Source organism: Hyperolius riggenbachi, chromosome 3 (assembly GCF_040937935.1).
Source record: "Hyperolius riggenbachi isolate aHypRig1 chromosome 3, aHypRig1.pri, whole genome shotgun sequence".
Classification (NCBI taxonomy): domain Eukaryota; kingdom Metazoa; phylum Chordata; class Amphibia; order Anura; family Hyperoliidae; genus Hyperolius; species Hyperolius riggenbachi.
In genome coordinates this window covers 44,491,222-44,507,433 of record NC_090648.1, presented here as the reverse complement: position 1 = coordinate 44,507,433, position 16,212 = coordinate 44,491,222, and positions in this window count along the sequence as shown.

Genomic DNA, 16,212 nt, shown 5'->3' with positions numbered 1-16,212 from the left:
GGTAACAGATCCGCCGGAGGGACACGGACAGGAGCCAAGAGGACGCCGTGGGACCTTGCAGCCTACGGTGGCCTGGAGGAAGTCCCAGGTAAGTGAAATTTTTGATTATACGGTACTGCTCAGGGTCCCTTTAAAGGGAACCTGAACTGAGTAAAAGTATTTAAAATAAGCACATGTTGTACCTGCAAATGAATATTACATATACTTACCTCGCTGTCAGTTCCTCTCCTCTCAGAAGCTCACCGTTTACTCCTAACAATTATTCCTTCCAGTTCTGACAAGATTTTTGTCAGAACTGAAATATATCAGTGGCTATTAGTTATATATCCGTTGCTGTTGGTTATTCCTGAAAGGACAACTGATGTGCAAGGTAATGTCCATGTTTCCCTTTGGCTCATATGAGTGATATTACAGTTTAACAGTGTGCTGACCAGGAAGCTGTTATGGGGTAATGGCCATTTTCAAAATGGAGGACAGAGAATTCCATTGATCACAGTAGACAAATGGGACGCAGGAGAGGAGAAAGATTGACGAGTAGACTATATGGGAGGTAAGTATAACGTGTGTATATTTACTTTTGACTTAATTTTCAGTTCAGGGATGCTTTAAGTGCATGTATGGAGGTGTGGTAGTGGGCGGGCTTCTTATACAGCAGTACCACCACTATACTTTACCGAGTCTCTCGTTTTACTACTACTAATATTACTATGTGCTTTTATTATAATTACAAGATCATATTTTGTTTCTCTGTACAGAATGCATTCCTACCTAATAAAAGCCCAGAAATCTGCATCCATGGGCTGTGTCTGTGTCAGGCAGCGAGTATGCAGGCACGGAGCCGCGGCTGTTGTCTTGTGTGCGGGCATGGAGCGGACGTGGGCTCACCCGCGTGGAGGTGCACTGGCAACCGCATGCACTATTTGTCAGTCTAGTGACTGTTTTATCAAATGGGCCTAATTGACTAGTATATGTATAATAATATACAATATAACCAGCGGTGCCTCTAGTCATTTTGTCACTCCAGGCGAGAAAACCTGTGGCGCCCCCCCAAGCCCCTCCCCCCCAGGAAAATAATCATAATGCAGCATCGTTTCACCAGAAAATAATCATAATGCAGCATCGTTTCACCAGAAAATAATCATAATGCGGCAGTGTTTCATCAGAAAATAATAGTAATTATCGTAATTCAGAATTGTAATAAACCAGAAAATAATCGTAATGTGGCAGTGTTTCACCAGAAAATACACTTATTGCAGCAGCAGTAAACCGGAAAATATTCGTAAGGTGGCAGCAATTCACCAGAAAATACACTTATTGCAGCAGCATTTCACCAGAAATTAATCATAGGGCAGCAGCGTTTCACCAGAAAATAATCGTAATGGGGCAGCGTTGTCAGAAAATAATCATAATGCGGAAGCGTTTCACCAGAAAATACACGTAATCCGAGCAGATGGAAAGAGTAGAGAGGGAGAGGCAGCATAAGATGTAAGAGGGGGGTAGCGGAACAGAGAGGGAGAGGGAGAGACAGCATAAGATGGAAGAGAGTGCAGAGGAACAGAGAGGGGTAGAGACAGCATAAGATGGAAGAGGGGGCAGAGGAACAGAGAGGGGAGAGGGAGAGACAGCACAGCACTAAAGCACAGGTTTACAGCCTAACCAGCTTTCAAAGAAAACTCTAGTATCAAAAGAGCAGGGCACATTCTAGCAGTTATAACAGTACTGGGAGTCTGCACACAGGACAGGAAGTGTTCTTAGCAGCCTGCCTGCATACCTTCTCTTCTGCCTGTGCATGCAGCTTATCATCTCTGGAGTAGTGATGGGTAGAGATGAGCGTAATGACCTAATTACGATTTCGCGAAATTTCGCGTAATTAGTGTAATTACGATTATGGCCGCAAGTACATAATCGTAATGAAGAAGGATTTCGCAAAATTTCGCGTAAGCGTAATTTTCGCGTAATTTTCGCATTACAATGGGTATTTGTTCATGCCGTAATTTCGCATTAAACGCTACCGTAATTTCGCGTTAATCCGTAACGCTCCTTATAATATAAAAAATCCGCCGACTTTAAGGGTTAATAGCAAAGCCCCCTTAAATGCTAAGAGCCTCAAATTTGGAGAATATATTAAGGAGATCAGGAGGAATAAGAGGAAAATTTTTTTTTTCAAAAAGACCTTATAGTTTTTGAGAAAATCGATGTTAAAGTTTCAAAGTAAAAATGTATACATTTAAAAACCCACCGACTTTAACGGTTAATAGCAAAGCCTGCTTAAAGTTTAGGAACACCAAATTCCTAGGGTATATTAAGGGGATCAGTGGGAATAAGAGGAAACATTTTTTTTTCAAAAAGACCTTATAGTTTTTGAGAAAATCGATGTTTAAGTTTCAAGGGCAAAAATGTCTTTTAAATGCGGAAAATGTCCGTTTTTTTTTTGCACAGGTAACAATAGTGTATTATTTTCATAGATTCCCCCAAGTGGGAAGAGTTTTACTTACTTCATTCTGAGTGTGGGAAATATAAAAAAAAAAACGACGTGGGGTCCCCCCTCCCAGACCTCTTTAACCCCTTGTCCCCCATGCAGGCTGGGATAGCCAGAATGCGGAGCACCGGCCGCGTGGGGCTCCGCACCCTGACTATACCAGCCCGCATGGTCCATGGATTGGGGGGTCTCGGAAGGGGAGGGGCAACCAAGCTTTCCCCTCCCCCTCCGAGCCCTTGTCCAATCCAAGGACAAGGGGCTCTTCTCCACCTCCGATGGGCGGTGGAGGTGGAGGCCGCGATTTCCTGGGTGGGGGGTTCATGGTGGAATCTGGGAGTCCCCTTTAAAAAGGGGTCCCCCAGATGCCCACCCCCCCTCCCAGGAGAAATGAGTATAGAGGTACTTGTACCCCTTACCCATTTCCTTTAAGAGTTAAAAGTAAATAAACACACAAACACATAGAAAAAGTATTTTAATTGAACAAAAAACATAACCACGAAAAAAGTCCTTTAATATTCTTAATTAACCATTAATACTTACCTGTCCCTTTAAATAAATGATCCCACGCAATATCCTCGGAAATGTTCTATCAGTTACAATGTAACAAAGTTGTTACAATGTAACAACTTTGTTACATTGTAACTACGCCGCACCCGACGTCACTCGCCGCTCACCCGCCGCACGGACCCGACAGAGCTCTGAGCTATATAGCTCAGAGCTCTCTAAGCATCTTTGTATTTGGGCTCCAAGGAGCCCCATTGGTCCTTAGCAGACCAATGGGGTTCCTTCTGATTTGAAGAAACCCCATTGGTCTGCTAAGGACCAATGGGGCTCCTTGGAGCCAAAATACAAAGATGCTTCTCAGAGCTCTGAGCTATATAGCTCAGAGCTCTGTCGGGTCCGTGCAGGACGCTAAGTCCCCGCCGGCTCCGCTGCCCTCCCCGCCTCTCCCACATGTCACCCACATGTCACCCACATGTGGGTGACATGTGGGTGACAGATGTGGGCGGGGTGGACAGCGGGAGCCGGCGGGGACTTAGCGTCCTGCAAGGACGCGTAAGTGTATGCGGTGGCTGAGCGGCGAGTGACGTCGGGTGCGGCGTAGTTACAATGTAACAAAGTTGTTACATTGTAATAACTTTGTTACATTGTAACTGATAGAACATTTCGGAGGATATTGCGTGGGATCATTTATTTAAAGAGGAACTCCAGTGAAAATAATCTAATAAAAAAAGTGCTTCATTTTTACAATAATTATGTATACATGATTTAGTCAGTGTTTGCTCATTGTAAAATCTTTCCTCTCCCAGATTCACATTCTGACATGTTTTACATGGTGACATTGTTACTGTGGGCAGATTATGTAGCTGGTCTGGCTTTAACAGACAGCTGTAAGCAGCTATTTCCTGTCTGAACATTGTTACATTGTGGCAGTTTGCCCAGAGTACCGTACGGTACCAGAGCCTCTTGTGGGAGGGGTTTCAGCACAAAATCAGTCATACAGCGCCCCCTGATGGTCTGTTTGTGAAAATCATTATTTTTCTCATGTAAAAGTGGGTATCAGCTACTGATTGGGATAAAGTTCAATTCTTGGTCGGAGTTTCTCTTTAAAGGGACAGGTAAGTATTAATGGTTAATTAAGAATATTAAAGGACTTTTTTCGTGGTTATGTTTTTTGTTCAATTAAAATACTTTTTCTATGTGTTTGTGTGTTTATTTACTTTTAACTCTTAAAGGAAATGGGTAAGGGGTACAAGTACCTCTATACTCATTTCTCCTGGGAGGGGGGGTGGGCATCTGGGGGACCCCTTTTTAAAGGGGACTCCCAGATTCCACCATGAACCCCCCACCCAGGAAATCGCGGCCTCCACCTCCACCGCCCATCGGAGGTGGAGAAGAGCCCCTTGTCCTTGGATTGGACAAGGGCTCGGAGGGGGAGGGGAAAGCTTGGCTGCCCCTCCCCTTCCGAGACCCCCCAATCCATGGACCATGCGGGCTGGTATAGTCAGGGTGCGGAGCCCCACGTGGCCGGTGCTCCGCATTCTGGCTATCCCAGCCTGCATGGGGGACAAGGGGTTAAAGAGGTCTGGGAGGGGGGACCCCACGTCGTTTTTTTTTTATATTTCCCACACTCAGAATGAAGTAAGTAAAACTCTTCCCACTTGGGGGAATCTATGAAAATAATACACTATTGTTACCTGTGCAAAAAAAAACTGACATTTTCCGCATTTAAAAGACATTTTTGCCCTTGAAATTAAAAATCGATTTTCTCAAAAACTATAAGGTCTTTTTGAAAAAAAAATTTTCCTCTTATTCCCACTGATCCCCTTAATATACCCTAGGAATTTGGTGTTCCTAAACTTTAAGCAGGCTTTGCTATTAACCGTTAAAGTCGGCGGGTTTTTAAATGTATACATTTTTACTTTGAAACTTTAACATCGATTTTCTCAAAAACTATAAGGTCTTTTTGAAAAAAAAAAATTTCCTCTTATTCCTCCTGATCTCCTTAATATATTCTCCAAATTTGAGGCTCTTAGCATGTAAGGGGGCTTTGCTATTAACCCTTAAAGTCGGCGGCTTTTTTATATTATACGGAGCGTTACGGTTTAACGCGAAATTACGGTAGCGTTTAATGCGAAATTACGGCATGAACGAAACGCGAAATTTCGCGTTGAAAATTACGCTTACAGTACTTTCAATTACGATTTTAATGGCAATTTCGCTACGCTAATTTCGCATCGTAATCGCAAATTTCGCATGCGTAATTATAGTAATTGAAAGAGCCGATGCCTCAGCCGCCCCACAGAGCTCTGCTTTGCTCTGCAATAAAGGCCGCTGAGGCATGTTGGGAGATGTAGTCCTCCTCTTGCAGCTTGTAGGAGTGTATAGGGCGGAGCAAAGCAGTAGCAGGAGGGATTGCCCCAGTTAGAGAAGCAGTCTGGAGTTGTCATGGAGACGGGGCGGGGCTTTTACTCAAATTCTGAGTGGTGTTTAGTGATATTTAATGAAGAGCCGATTCAGAGCCGTAAGAGACGGCTCTTTAATGGGAGCCGATTCAGAAGAGCCGATTCTCCGAGAAGAGCCGGAATTCCCATCACTACTCTGGAGCAGAAACTTCCCTTCTCCCGGGCTGTGTTGCTGTCTTGTGCGGGGGCGGGGCTCCAACACGGACACATCACATTCTTCTCTCTGTGACTGCATCTGTCCCCTGGCTGTCTCGCTCCAGTGTCTGTGTGCAGCCAGTGACACAGGCGGGGGGTCAGACTGTCGGGGGCATAAGCTGGCTGGCCGCTGGCTCTTGGTTTGACTGGCGTGGGGCGGAGTTAAAGGCTGGGCCACACGAGGTAAACACTTTACCTGTGTGGCTACTGAGAAGAAGGGGCGCGGCTTTAAAGAAGGAGCCTGGCAGAGAAGAGCAGTATTGATTGCTCTATTGGCTGGGGAGAAGTGGAGGTGGAGGCACTGCTGAGCACATGGTAGCGTGCCGAGCACCGGGGACTGAGTCGGGAGGTAATATAATAAAAAAAAAAACATGGTCACGGTAGCAGCGGCGGGGGAATGCGCCTCACCACCTCATGGCGCCTTACCACCTCATGGCACCCCAGGCAACCGCCTATACTTGCCTGGTGGGTGAGACGCCCCTGAATATAACACTCTGATAAATGACGTGTGAATAACATTGATTATCTAGCTACAATGGCACCGGCCAAGGCAACATAGGTGATGGTGGCCACAGAGCTCCAAACTTCTTCTGCCACGCCGCAGCGCTTTTGCCGGGTTTAAAGAGTACCTGATCCAAAGCTTGGGTACAAAATTAGATACTTACCTAAATAGAGGGAAACCTCAGGATCCTTTTGAGGTTTCCCTCGCTACTCCATGGTCCCCCATTGCTGAGCCTGGCCCCCCGAAAGATTAGCAACAAGGCATTGTCACTAATCACATTGGGGCCACGTAGCTTCTCTTTATATAGCGTGCCCGCGCAACAGCTGACCAAGTAAGCTGGAGTAAGCCACAGGCTACTGCCCATGGGTGGGCTTGCGAGGCTACTGCACGGCCACGCTATAGGTTATGCTATAACGATTATAATACGTCTGGCGCACCGCGTCGCATCTGTGCTAGTCTCCATAGTCTTGCATGGCCCTTGCGGCAGGGATGCAGTGGGGTAGCGTACCGCGGAGTGGCGCAGCCCACAAGTGTGCAATAGAGTTGGGCCGAACCTCCGATTTTAGGTTCGCGAACCTGGTTCGCAAACTTCCGCAGAAGGTTTGGTTCGCGTTAAAGTTCGCGAACCGCAATAGACTTCAATGGGGATGCGAACTTTGAAAAAAAAAAATAATTATGCTGGCCACAAAAGTGATGGAAAAGATGTTTCAAGGGGTCTAACACCTGGAGGGGGGCATGGCGGAGTGGGATACATGCCAAAAGTCCCCGGGAAAAATCTGGATTTGACGCAAAGCAGCGTTTTAAGGGCAGAAATCACATTGAATACTAAATGACAGGCCTAAAGTGCTTTCAAACATCTTGCATGTGTATACATCAATCAGGTAGTGTAATTAAGGTACTGCTTCACACTGACACACCAAACTCACCGTGTAACGCAGCGCAAACAGCTGTTTGTGTAGTGACGGCCGTGCTGGACTGGTGCGCACCATGGCGAGAGTGCAGGTTTTGGTGGCTTTACAGCCCATATGGTCGCCTGGCTGATGTAGCTGAATGACAGAACAGTGACTGTCCAGCTGATCAAATTTGGTCTGACCACAATGAGGCAACGACCTTATTATCGTGGGTGTGCCCCCCGAGACACTCATCTAGGCGCCGGTCATTGCTTCATTGTGATACGCAAGCCCCTTCACCACGGCAAGGTAATGATCACGAAGGGGAATGGGCGCATGTACATGCCTTTTCTTTTGTTGTTGCAGCTGCCCGCAGTGCAGCCAGAAAAATTAGGCAGTCATGTACACGCACCAGAAAAATTATTACAGCGGCCGCTGCTAGCAGCGGCCTAAAAAATTCAGCAATCCGCCTGGAGTCCCGGACCCTGTTGGTGGTGGCGGAGAAGGTAGTCAAGCGGCCTGCAGGCAGACATGCTGTGTGGAGGGACTGGGAGCGACTTAGTCTTCTTGGGGCAGGTCAGGCAGCCAGTCACACGGCGTGCAGGCAGAGATGCTGTGTGTGCGGGGACTGACTTAGTCTTGGGGCGGGCAGCAGCCCTCCGGGATCCATGCCTCATTCATTTTGATAAAGGTGAGGTACTTCACACTTTTGTGACTTAGGCGACTTCTCTTCTCTGTGACAATGCCTCCAGCTGCGCTGAAGGTCCTTTCTGACAGGACGCTTGCGGCAGGGCAGGAGAGAAGTTGGATGGCAAATTGGGACAGCTCTGGCCACAGGTCAAGCCTGCGCACCCAGTAGTTCAAGGGTTCCTCATCGCTGTTCACAGCAGTGTCTACATCCACACTTAAGGCCAGGTAGTCGGCTACCTGCCGTTCCAGGCGTTGGTGGAGGGTGGATCCGGAAGGGCTACGGCGAGGCGTTGGACTAAAGAACGTCCGCATGTCCGACATCACCATGAGATCGCTGGAGCGTCCTGTCTTTGACTGCGTGGACACGGGAGGAGGATTAGTGGCAGTGGTACCTTGCTGGCGTTGTGCCATCACATCACCCTTAAAGGCATTGTGAAGCATAGTTGACAGCTGGTTCTGCATGTGCTGCATCCTTTCCACCTTCCGGTGAGTTGGTAACAGGTCCGCCACTTTGTGCCTGTACCGAGGGTCTAGTAGTGTGGCCACCCAGTACAGCTCATTCCCCTTGAGGTTTTTTATACGGGGGTCCCTCAACAGGCAGGACAGCATAAAAGACGACATCTGCACAAAGTCGGATCCAGTACCCTCCATCTCCTCTTGCTCTTCCTCAGTGACGTCAGGTAAGTCAACCTCCTCCCCCCAGCGGCGAACAATACCACGGGAAGGTTGAGCAGCACAAGCCCCTTGCGATGCCTGCTGAGGTTGTTCTCCTGCCGCTGTCCCCTCCTCCTCCTCCTCCTCCCCCAAAGAAACACCTTGCTCATCATCCTCTGAGTCTGACTCGTCTTCTGCACCCGACTTCTCTTCTTCCTCCTCCTCCCCCCTCTGTGCTGCCGCAGGTGTTGAGGAAACAGCTGGGTCTGATGAAAATTGGTCCCATGCCTGTTCCTGCCGTAACGGTTCCTGGTCACGCTCATTCACAGCTTCATCCGCCACTCTACGCACAGCACGCTCCAAGAAGTAAGCGTAGGGAATTAAGTCGCTGATGGTGCCCTCACTGCGGCTCACCAGGTTGGTCACCTCCTCAAACGGCCGCATGAGCCTGCATGCATTTTCCATCAGTGTCCAGTTGTCGGGCCAGAACATCCCCATCTTCCCAGACTGTTTCATTCTACTGTAGTTGTAGAGGTAGTGGGTCACGGCTTTCTTCTGTTCTAGCAGGCGGGAGAACATGAGCAGGGTCGAGTTCCAGCGAGTCGGACTATCGCAAATGAGGCGTCTCACCGGCATGTTGTTTTTGCGCTGAATTTCCGCAAAGCGTGCCATGGCTGTGTAAGACCGCCTCAAATGCCCACAGAACTTCCTGGCCTGCTTCAGGACATTCGCTAAGCCAGGGTACTTTGCCACAAATCTTTGAACCACTAGATTCATGACATGTGCCATGCAGGGTATGTGTGTCAGCTTCCCCATATGCAAAGCAGCAAGCAGATTGCTGCCGTTGTCGCACACCACGTTGCCTATCTCCAGGTGGTGCGGGGTCAGCCACTCATCCACCTGTTTCTTAAGAGCAGCCAGGAGAGCTGCTCCAGTGTGACTCTCCGCTTTGAGACAAGACATGTCTAAGATGGCGTGACCGCGTCGTACCTGGCATGCAGCATAGGCCCTGCGGAGCTGGGGCTGTGTAGCTGGAGAGGAGAACTGCCACTCAGCCAAGGAGGAGGAGGACAGCGAAGAGCATGTAGCAGGAGGAGAGGAGGTGGCAGGAGGCCTGCCTGCAAGCCGTGGAGGTGTCACAATTTGGTCCGCTGCGCCCTGCTTGCCATCGTTCACCACCAGGTTCACCCAATGGGCTGTGTAGGTAATGTAGCGGCCCTGCCCGTGCTTGGCAGACCAGGCATCCGTGGTCAGGTGTACCCTTGACCCAACGCTCTTCGCAAGAGATGACACCACTTGCCTCTCAACTTCACGGTGCAGTTGGGGTATGGCCTTTCTCGAAAAATAAGTGCGGCCTGGCATCTTCCACTGCGGTGTTCCGATGGCCACAAATTTACGGAAGGCCTCAGAGTCCACCAGCCGGTATGGTAACAGCTGCCGAGCTAACAGTTCCGCCACGCCAGCTGTCAGACGCCGGGCAAGGGGGTGACTGGCCGAAATTGGCTTCTTCCGCTCAAACATTTCCTTCACGGACACCTGACTGCTGCTGTAGGCAGAGGAGCAGGAACCGCTCACGGGCAGAGGCGGAGTGGAGGAGGGTGCCTGTGAAGGTGGAAGGGAGAAAGTGGCAGAAGCAGATAATGCACCTGATGGAGGAGGAAGAGGAGAAGGAGGGTGGCTTTGCTTTTGTGTGCTGCTGCTGCTTTTGCTCAGGTGGCCATCCCATTGCTGTTTGTGCCTTTTCTCCAGGTGCCTTCGTAAGGCACTTGTCCCTACGTGAGTGTTGGCCTTTCCACGGCTCAATTTTTGTTGGCAGAGCGAACAGATCGCTTTGGTCCGATCTGAGGCACACACATTAAAAAATTTCCACACCGCTGAGCCACCCTGGGATGTGGGCACCATGGGGACCTCAGCAGCTGATGCTGAAGGGCAAGTTGGCTGGCTGTACATAGGTGGCGATACATGGTGCCGGACCCTGCCACCAGCTGTTTCTGACGAAGAGCTGCCCCAGCTTCTTTCAGCAACTTCTCTCCTCCTACTACTCTCTGACTCCCCCTCTGAACTGTCCCCCTCTTCATCTCCTCTATTGGGAACATACAGAGGATCCCTATTACCGTCATCATCGTAGTCATCCTGCCCAGCTTCGCTTGCCTCAGACAAATCCAAACTTGCACCATCAGTAGGTCCTTCATCCTCCTGACACGTTACATCCATAGTGTTGCCGCGTAACTCAGACATATGAGCTGGTGAAAATTCATCTGGCTGTAACAACAATGGCTGTGCATCAGTGATTTCAACACTAAATAAGTCTTGCGAAGTGTCAAATGCAGCGGAAGTGGTGCTAGTAGTAGCGCTGGTGGCTGAGCAAGATGAGGTGTTCTGTGTCGCTAAATACTCAACCACGTCCTGACAATCTTGGGAGGTGATGGGACGTGCCTTCTTCCGAGCACTGTACTGTGGGCCAGGTCCACACGAAATTACATTTACACGACCTCGCGCAGACCTGCCGGGTGGCCTTCCTCTGGCTCTGGCACTACCTCTTCCTCTACCTGTTTTGTCCATATCGGGTATGCACGGAGTGGTATATCACACTGCGTGCACTCACATAGGTAGGTGGGTTCACTTAACTGCACAGGTATGCGCACTGATGCGGTGGGTTCAATGAACAGAACAGGTATACAGTGGCGGGTTCACAGAACAGGTATGCAGTGGCGGGTCCACTGAACAGAACAGGTATGCAGTGGCGGGTTCACTAAACAGAACAGGTATACAGTGGCGGGTTCACTAAACAGAACAGGTATACAGTGGCGGGTTCACTAAACAGAACAGGTATACAGTGGCGGGTTCACAGAACAGGTATGCAGTGGCAGGTTCACTGAACACAACAGGTATGCAGTGGCGGGTTCACTGAACAGGTATACAGTGGCGGGTCCACTGAACAGAACAGGTATGCAGTGGCGGGTTCACTGAACAGAACAGGTATGCAGTGGCGGGTTCACTAAACAGAACAGGTATACAGTGGCGGGTTCACTAAACAGAACAGGTATACAGTGGCGGGTTCACAGAACAGGTATGCAGTGGCAGGTTCACTGAACACAACAGGTATGCAGTGGCGGGTTCACTGAACAGGTATACAGTGGCGGGTCCACTGAACAGAACAGGTATGCAGTGGCGGGTTCACTAAACAGAACAGGTATACAGTAGCGGGTTCACTAAACAGAACAGGTATACAGTGGCGGGTTCACAGAACAGGTATGCAGTGGCAGGTTCACTGAACACAACAGGTATGCAGTGGCGGGTTCACTGAACAGGTATACAGTGGCGGGTCCACTGAACAGAACAGGTATGCAGTGGCGGGTTCACTGAACAGAACAGGTATGCAGTGGCGGGTTCACTAAACAGAACAGGTATACAGTGGTGGGTTCACTAAACAGAACAGGTATACAGTGGCGGGTTCACAGAACAGGTATGCAGTGGCAGGTTCACTGAACACAACAGGTATGCAGTGGCGGGTTCACTGAACAGGTATACAGTGGCGGGTCCACTGAACAGAACAGGTATGCAGTGGCGGGTTCACTAAACAGAACAGGTATACAGTGGCGGGTTCACTAAACAGAACAGGTATACAGTGGCGGGTTCACAGAACAGGTATGCAGTGGCAGGTTCACTGAACACAACAGGTATGCAGTGGCGGGTTCACTGAACAGGTATACAGTGGCGGGTCCACTGAACAGAACAGGTATGCAGTGGCGGGTTCACTAAACAGAACAGGTATACAGTGGCGGGTTCACTAAACAGAACAGGTATACAGTGGCGAGTTCACAGAACAGGTATGCAGTGGCAGGTTCACTGAACACAACAGGTATGCAGTGGCGGGTTCACTGAACAGGTATACAGTGGCGGGTCCACTGAACAGAACAGGTATGCAGTGGTGGGTTCACTAAACAGAACAGGTATACAGTGGCGGGTTCACTAAACAGAACAGGATACAGTGGCGGGTTCACAGAACAGGTATGCAGTGGCAGGTTCACTGAACACAACAGGTATGCAGTGGCAGGTTCACTGAACACAACAGGTATGCAGTGGCGGGTTCACTGAACAGAACAGGTATGCAGTGGCGGGTTCACTGAACAGGTATGCAGTGGTGGGTTCACAGAACAGGTATGCAGTGGTGGGTTCACAGCACAGGTATGCAGTGGTGGGTTCAATGAACAGGTATACAGTGGCGGGTCCACTGAACAGAACAGGTATGCAGTGGCAGGTTCACTGAACAGGTATGCAGTGGTGGGTTCACAGCACAGGTATGCAGTGGTGGGTTCACAGCACAGGTATGCAGTGGTGGGTTCACAGCACAGGTATGCAGTGGTGGGTTCACAGCACAGGTATGCAGTGGTGGGTTCACAGCACAGGTATGCAGTGGTGGGTTCACAGCACAGGTATGCAGTGGTGGGTTCACAGAACAGGTATGCAGCCAGACAGGAACAAGTTAAGCCTAACTAATCTTTCCCTGAGAGACAGTCTGCAGCAGCTCGCCCTACTCTCACTAACGCAGGCAGCACACGAGTGACCGTAATGGCCGCCGCTGCCTGCCTTATATAAGGGGGGGTGGGGCTCCAGGGGCTAGTGTAGCCTAATTGGCTACACTGGGCCTGCTGACTGTGATGTAGAGGGTCAAAGTTGACCCTCCATGTGCATTATGGGGCGAACCGAACTTCCGCAAAGGTTCGCCTGCGGGACGCGAACGCGAACCACGAAAGTTCGCATGGAACCGTTCGCAGGCGAACCGTTCGGCCCAACTCTAGTGTGCAAGGGGCCTGAAGGTTCACAGACTCGGAGCATGACGGACTGTCTGTGGGAGAGAGTTCCAAAGGAGAGAGGCTGCTCGTGAGAAGTCCTGGATGTGAAAGTGAGAGAAAGTGACCAAGCTAGAGGACAAGAGGGAGTACTGGGAAGAGCAAGTGATTCTGGGTGGGATGGTATCTAGAGATTAATGAGGAAATGTATAGAGGTGATTCAGCACTGATGCATCATGGGATGGGAGATGCTGTTTTAAAGGACCACTATCGCAAAAAAGTAGGCAGTTAAAATCTGACAGAACTGACGGGTTTTGGGCCAGTCCATCTCCTCCTGGGGATTCTCAGGGTTTTCTTTGTTTTCAACAGCAGTTTAACTGCCAAAATTGTAAACTTGCCTCCCTCCCTACACACTTGCACACTATTTTGTCAGTTAGACTTTGCAACTGCTGTTTAGGAAATGCTGTTGAAAACAAAGAAAACCCTGAGATTCCCCTATGAGGAGATGGACTGGCCCCAAACCTGTCGGTTCTGTCAGATTTTAACTGCCTACTTTTTTGCGATAGTGGTTCTTTAAAGCGGACCTGAACTCAGAACATCCTCTCAGTTCTAAAAGGTAAACAACAGCATAATGACCTTTAAAGAAAAACATTTCTTTGTTACAGCTGATACAAATCCTGCAATAAATCCACAGTGTGTCTGCTTCCTGCTTTCATGGAAGCAGACATATTGTTAACATCCTGTGTTTACATATTAGCTCTCTGCCATGGCAGTCGGCTGAAACAGCTGAGAGATCAAATTACACCTTGTGTTTAGTCACAGATGAGGGGGAATTAAACAGGCCAAACTCTCTAAATACATACAGGGGGTATTTCTCTATGTCCTCCTTCTGTCCTGTGCAAGAGTTCAGGTCCACTTCAAGAATGCAAAAAATCAGATCGCCGGGGTCCTCGACCTCCCAGGCTTCACACACCTGGTCCGCCAGTGCTCAGACACTCAATGGTTCACCACTCCACCCGTATGTTCACAGTAACAAAGAATCGAGGTCGGCACTCCACTGGCGATAATAAACTTGCGTTTATTGGAAAAGTTGCAAACACGACATGTTTCGGGGTCACCCCCTTCCTCAAGTGTACATACAACCCTGACACACAGTCTTCTAATATACTCCAACCACTTAAGTGCACCACACCCTTCAAACCAGGACACACCCCTCTGGTCACCTGACCAAGGTGATGTCGTACAGATTAACCCCTTAGGATCAATCCATACATCAATACTTGCTGGGCACTACACATATAATGTCTACCCAGAAAAACACTAAGGTAAACATGAGTGAAAGCATACATAAGCCTAAGCAATGGCACAGCAATTCCAACCATATTAGCAATATCAATTAAATCCATTGTTATAACAATTTATACAGAGACTCACAGACCCAGGGATACGACATGTTTCCCACTTCAAGAATGCCAATTGAAATTGAGCATAACATACCGTGAGCTTCCTGGGTACTCTGACCATCCAGTAATCAGGGGAGCCCCAGCCCAAATGACGTCACAATAGCGACCCATGTGCTATATGCCGACAGGGCCGGGCCCAGACTGGAGTCTCTCAGGACGCTGTGTAGGAGGAGGTGCACACCTCACTCACTCACACATCATACACCTATTGTGTTTGAAGCAGAGAGAAATAAGAAAAGGGGATACATGGAAACAAGGTGTTGGGGGCCCTGGGGCACCTCTTAGTCTAATAGCAATCGGTGTGTGACGGCTGGAGGGGCGCACTTTGGTGTCTCAGCTTCGGATACTGGAGGACCTTGTCCCAGCTCTGTATGCCGGCAGTCACGTGGGGAGCCAATGGGGAATTATAGCATGGACACTCGAGACACAGCGTGACAGGTAAAGTATAAATGCACAGGCACCGGGGGGGGGGGGGGGGGGGGGGTATGGGGTCAGGGCTGCTCAAATCCGGATCCAGGAGACATCCGGATAATTCTATCCGGATATTTCCCAGTTACCTGTGCGGGGGGGACAATCTTACCTGTCTGTTGTCTTCTTAGGTCCGTCCCTCGGCGCCTCCCACGATGCGGTCCAAGCGGCGGTCACGTGATTACAAACACTTCCTCCTTCCAGGTTGAAAGAGGAAGTGCTTGTAATCACGTGACACGCGTGGAGCGCATCGTGGGAGGCGCCGAGGAACGGATGAAGAAGACGTCAGACAGGTAAGATTGACCCCTCCCCCCCCGCACAGGTTTACAGGGAGATATCCGGATAGCAACTATCCGGGTATCTCCCGGATCCAGATTTGTGTAGCCCTACTGGGGGGCACATAATACATTTTGAGGGACAACGGCTGGAGTTTCCATTACGTCCATCGTTTGTGATTATTGACCACACGGCCCAAGATTTCCCAGCATCTCAGATTGATATATTCAACCAATTCCACCCAAAATCAGTCAAAACATCACTTGGGCATGCTTGGTGGTGAGAAAGCAGACAGTTTTTTTTCCCCAGGGACCCTGCAGGCAAACCTCTGCTCTGCATCATGCTGTCATGCTGTGTACATTTACCAGCTTTCCTGCCCTTTAATTGCTCTGTAATTGTGCGTTTATTTCCCTCAGCCAGCCTAGTGATTCACATTGCCTTATGCAAAAACCTGAATGCACCAGGCACTGCACCAGCCCTAAATCTTTAAATGAGAAGTAGCCTGGGGGGAAATCTCCCACCTTCTCCCCTACCCAGTCCTGCCCTGCTAGTAATCGTTCCCTCTATGAACACATTGGCCTGTGCCTTCTGTAGAATGTTTACATAGATTGTCTCAATCTATAATCCTCACTCTGGGAATGCGGGTCCAAACTTCACCGGAGAGAATTGCTCTGTGATTCAGCCGGCAATAAAGAAGGCTTGTCCAGGAGTGAATAACCTTCTTGGATTCCCACACAGCGTCCTGCCCTCGTCCTCCTGGAGTTCAGGACTCGGTGATCTCTCCACCACCACCGTTCCTCCCTTCTCTACAAGCTTTCTGGACAGCAGAGGAGACT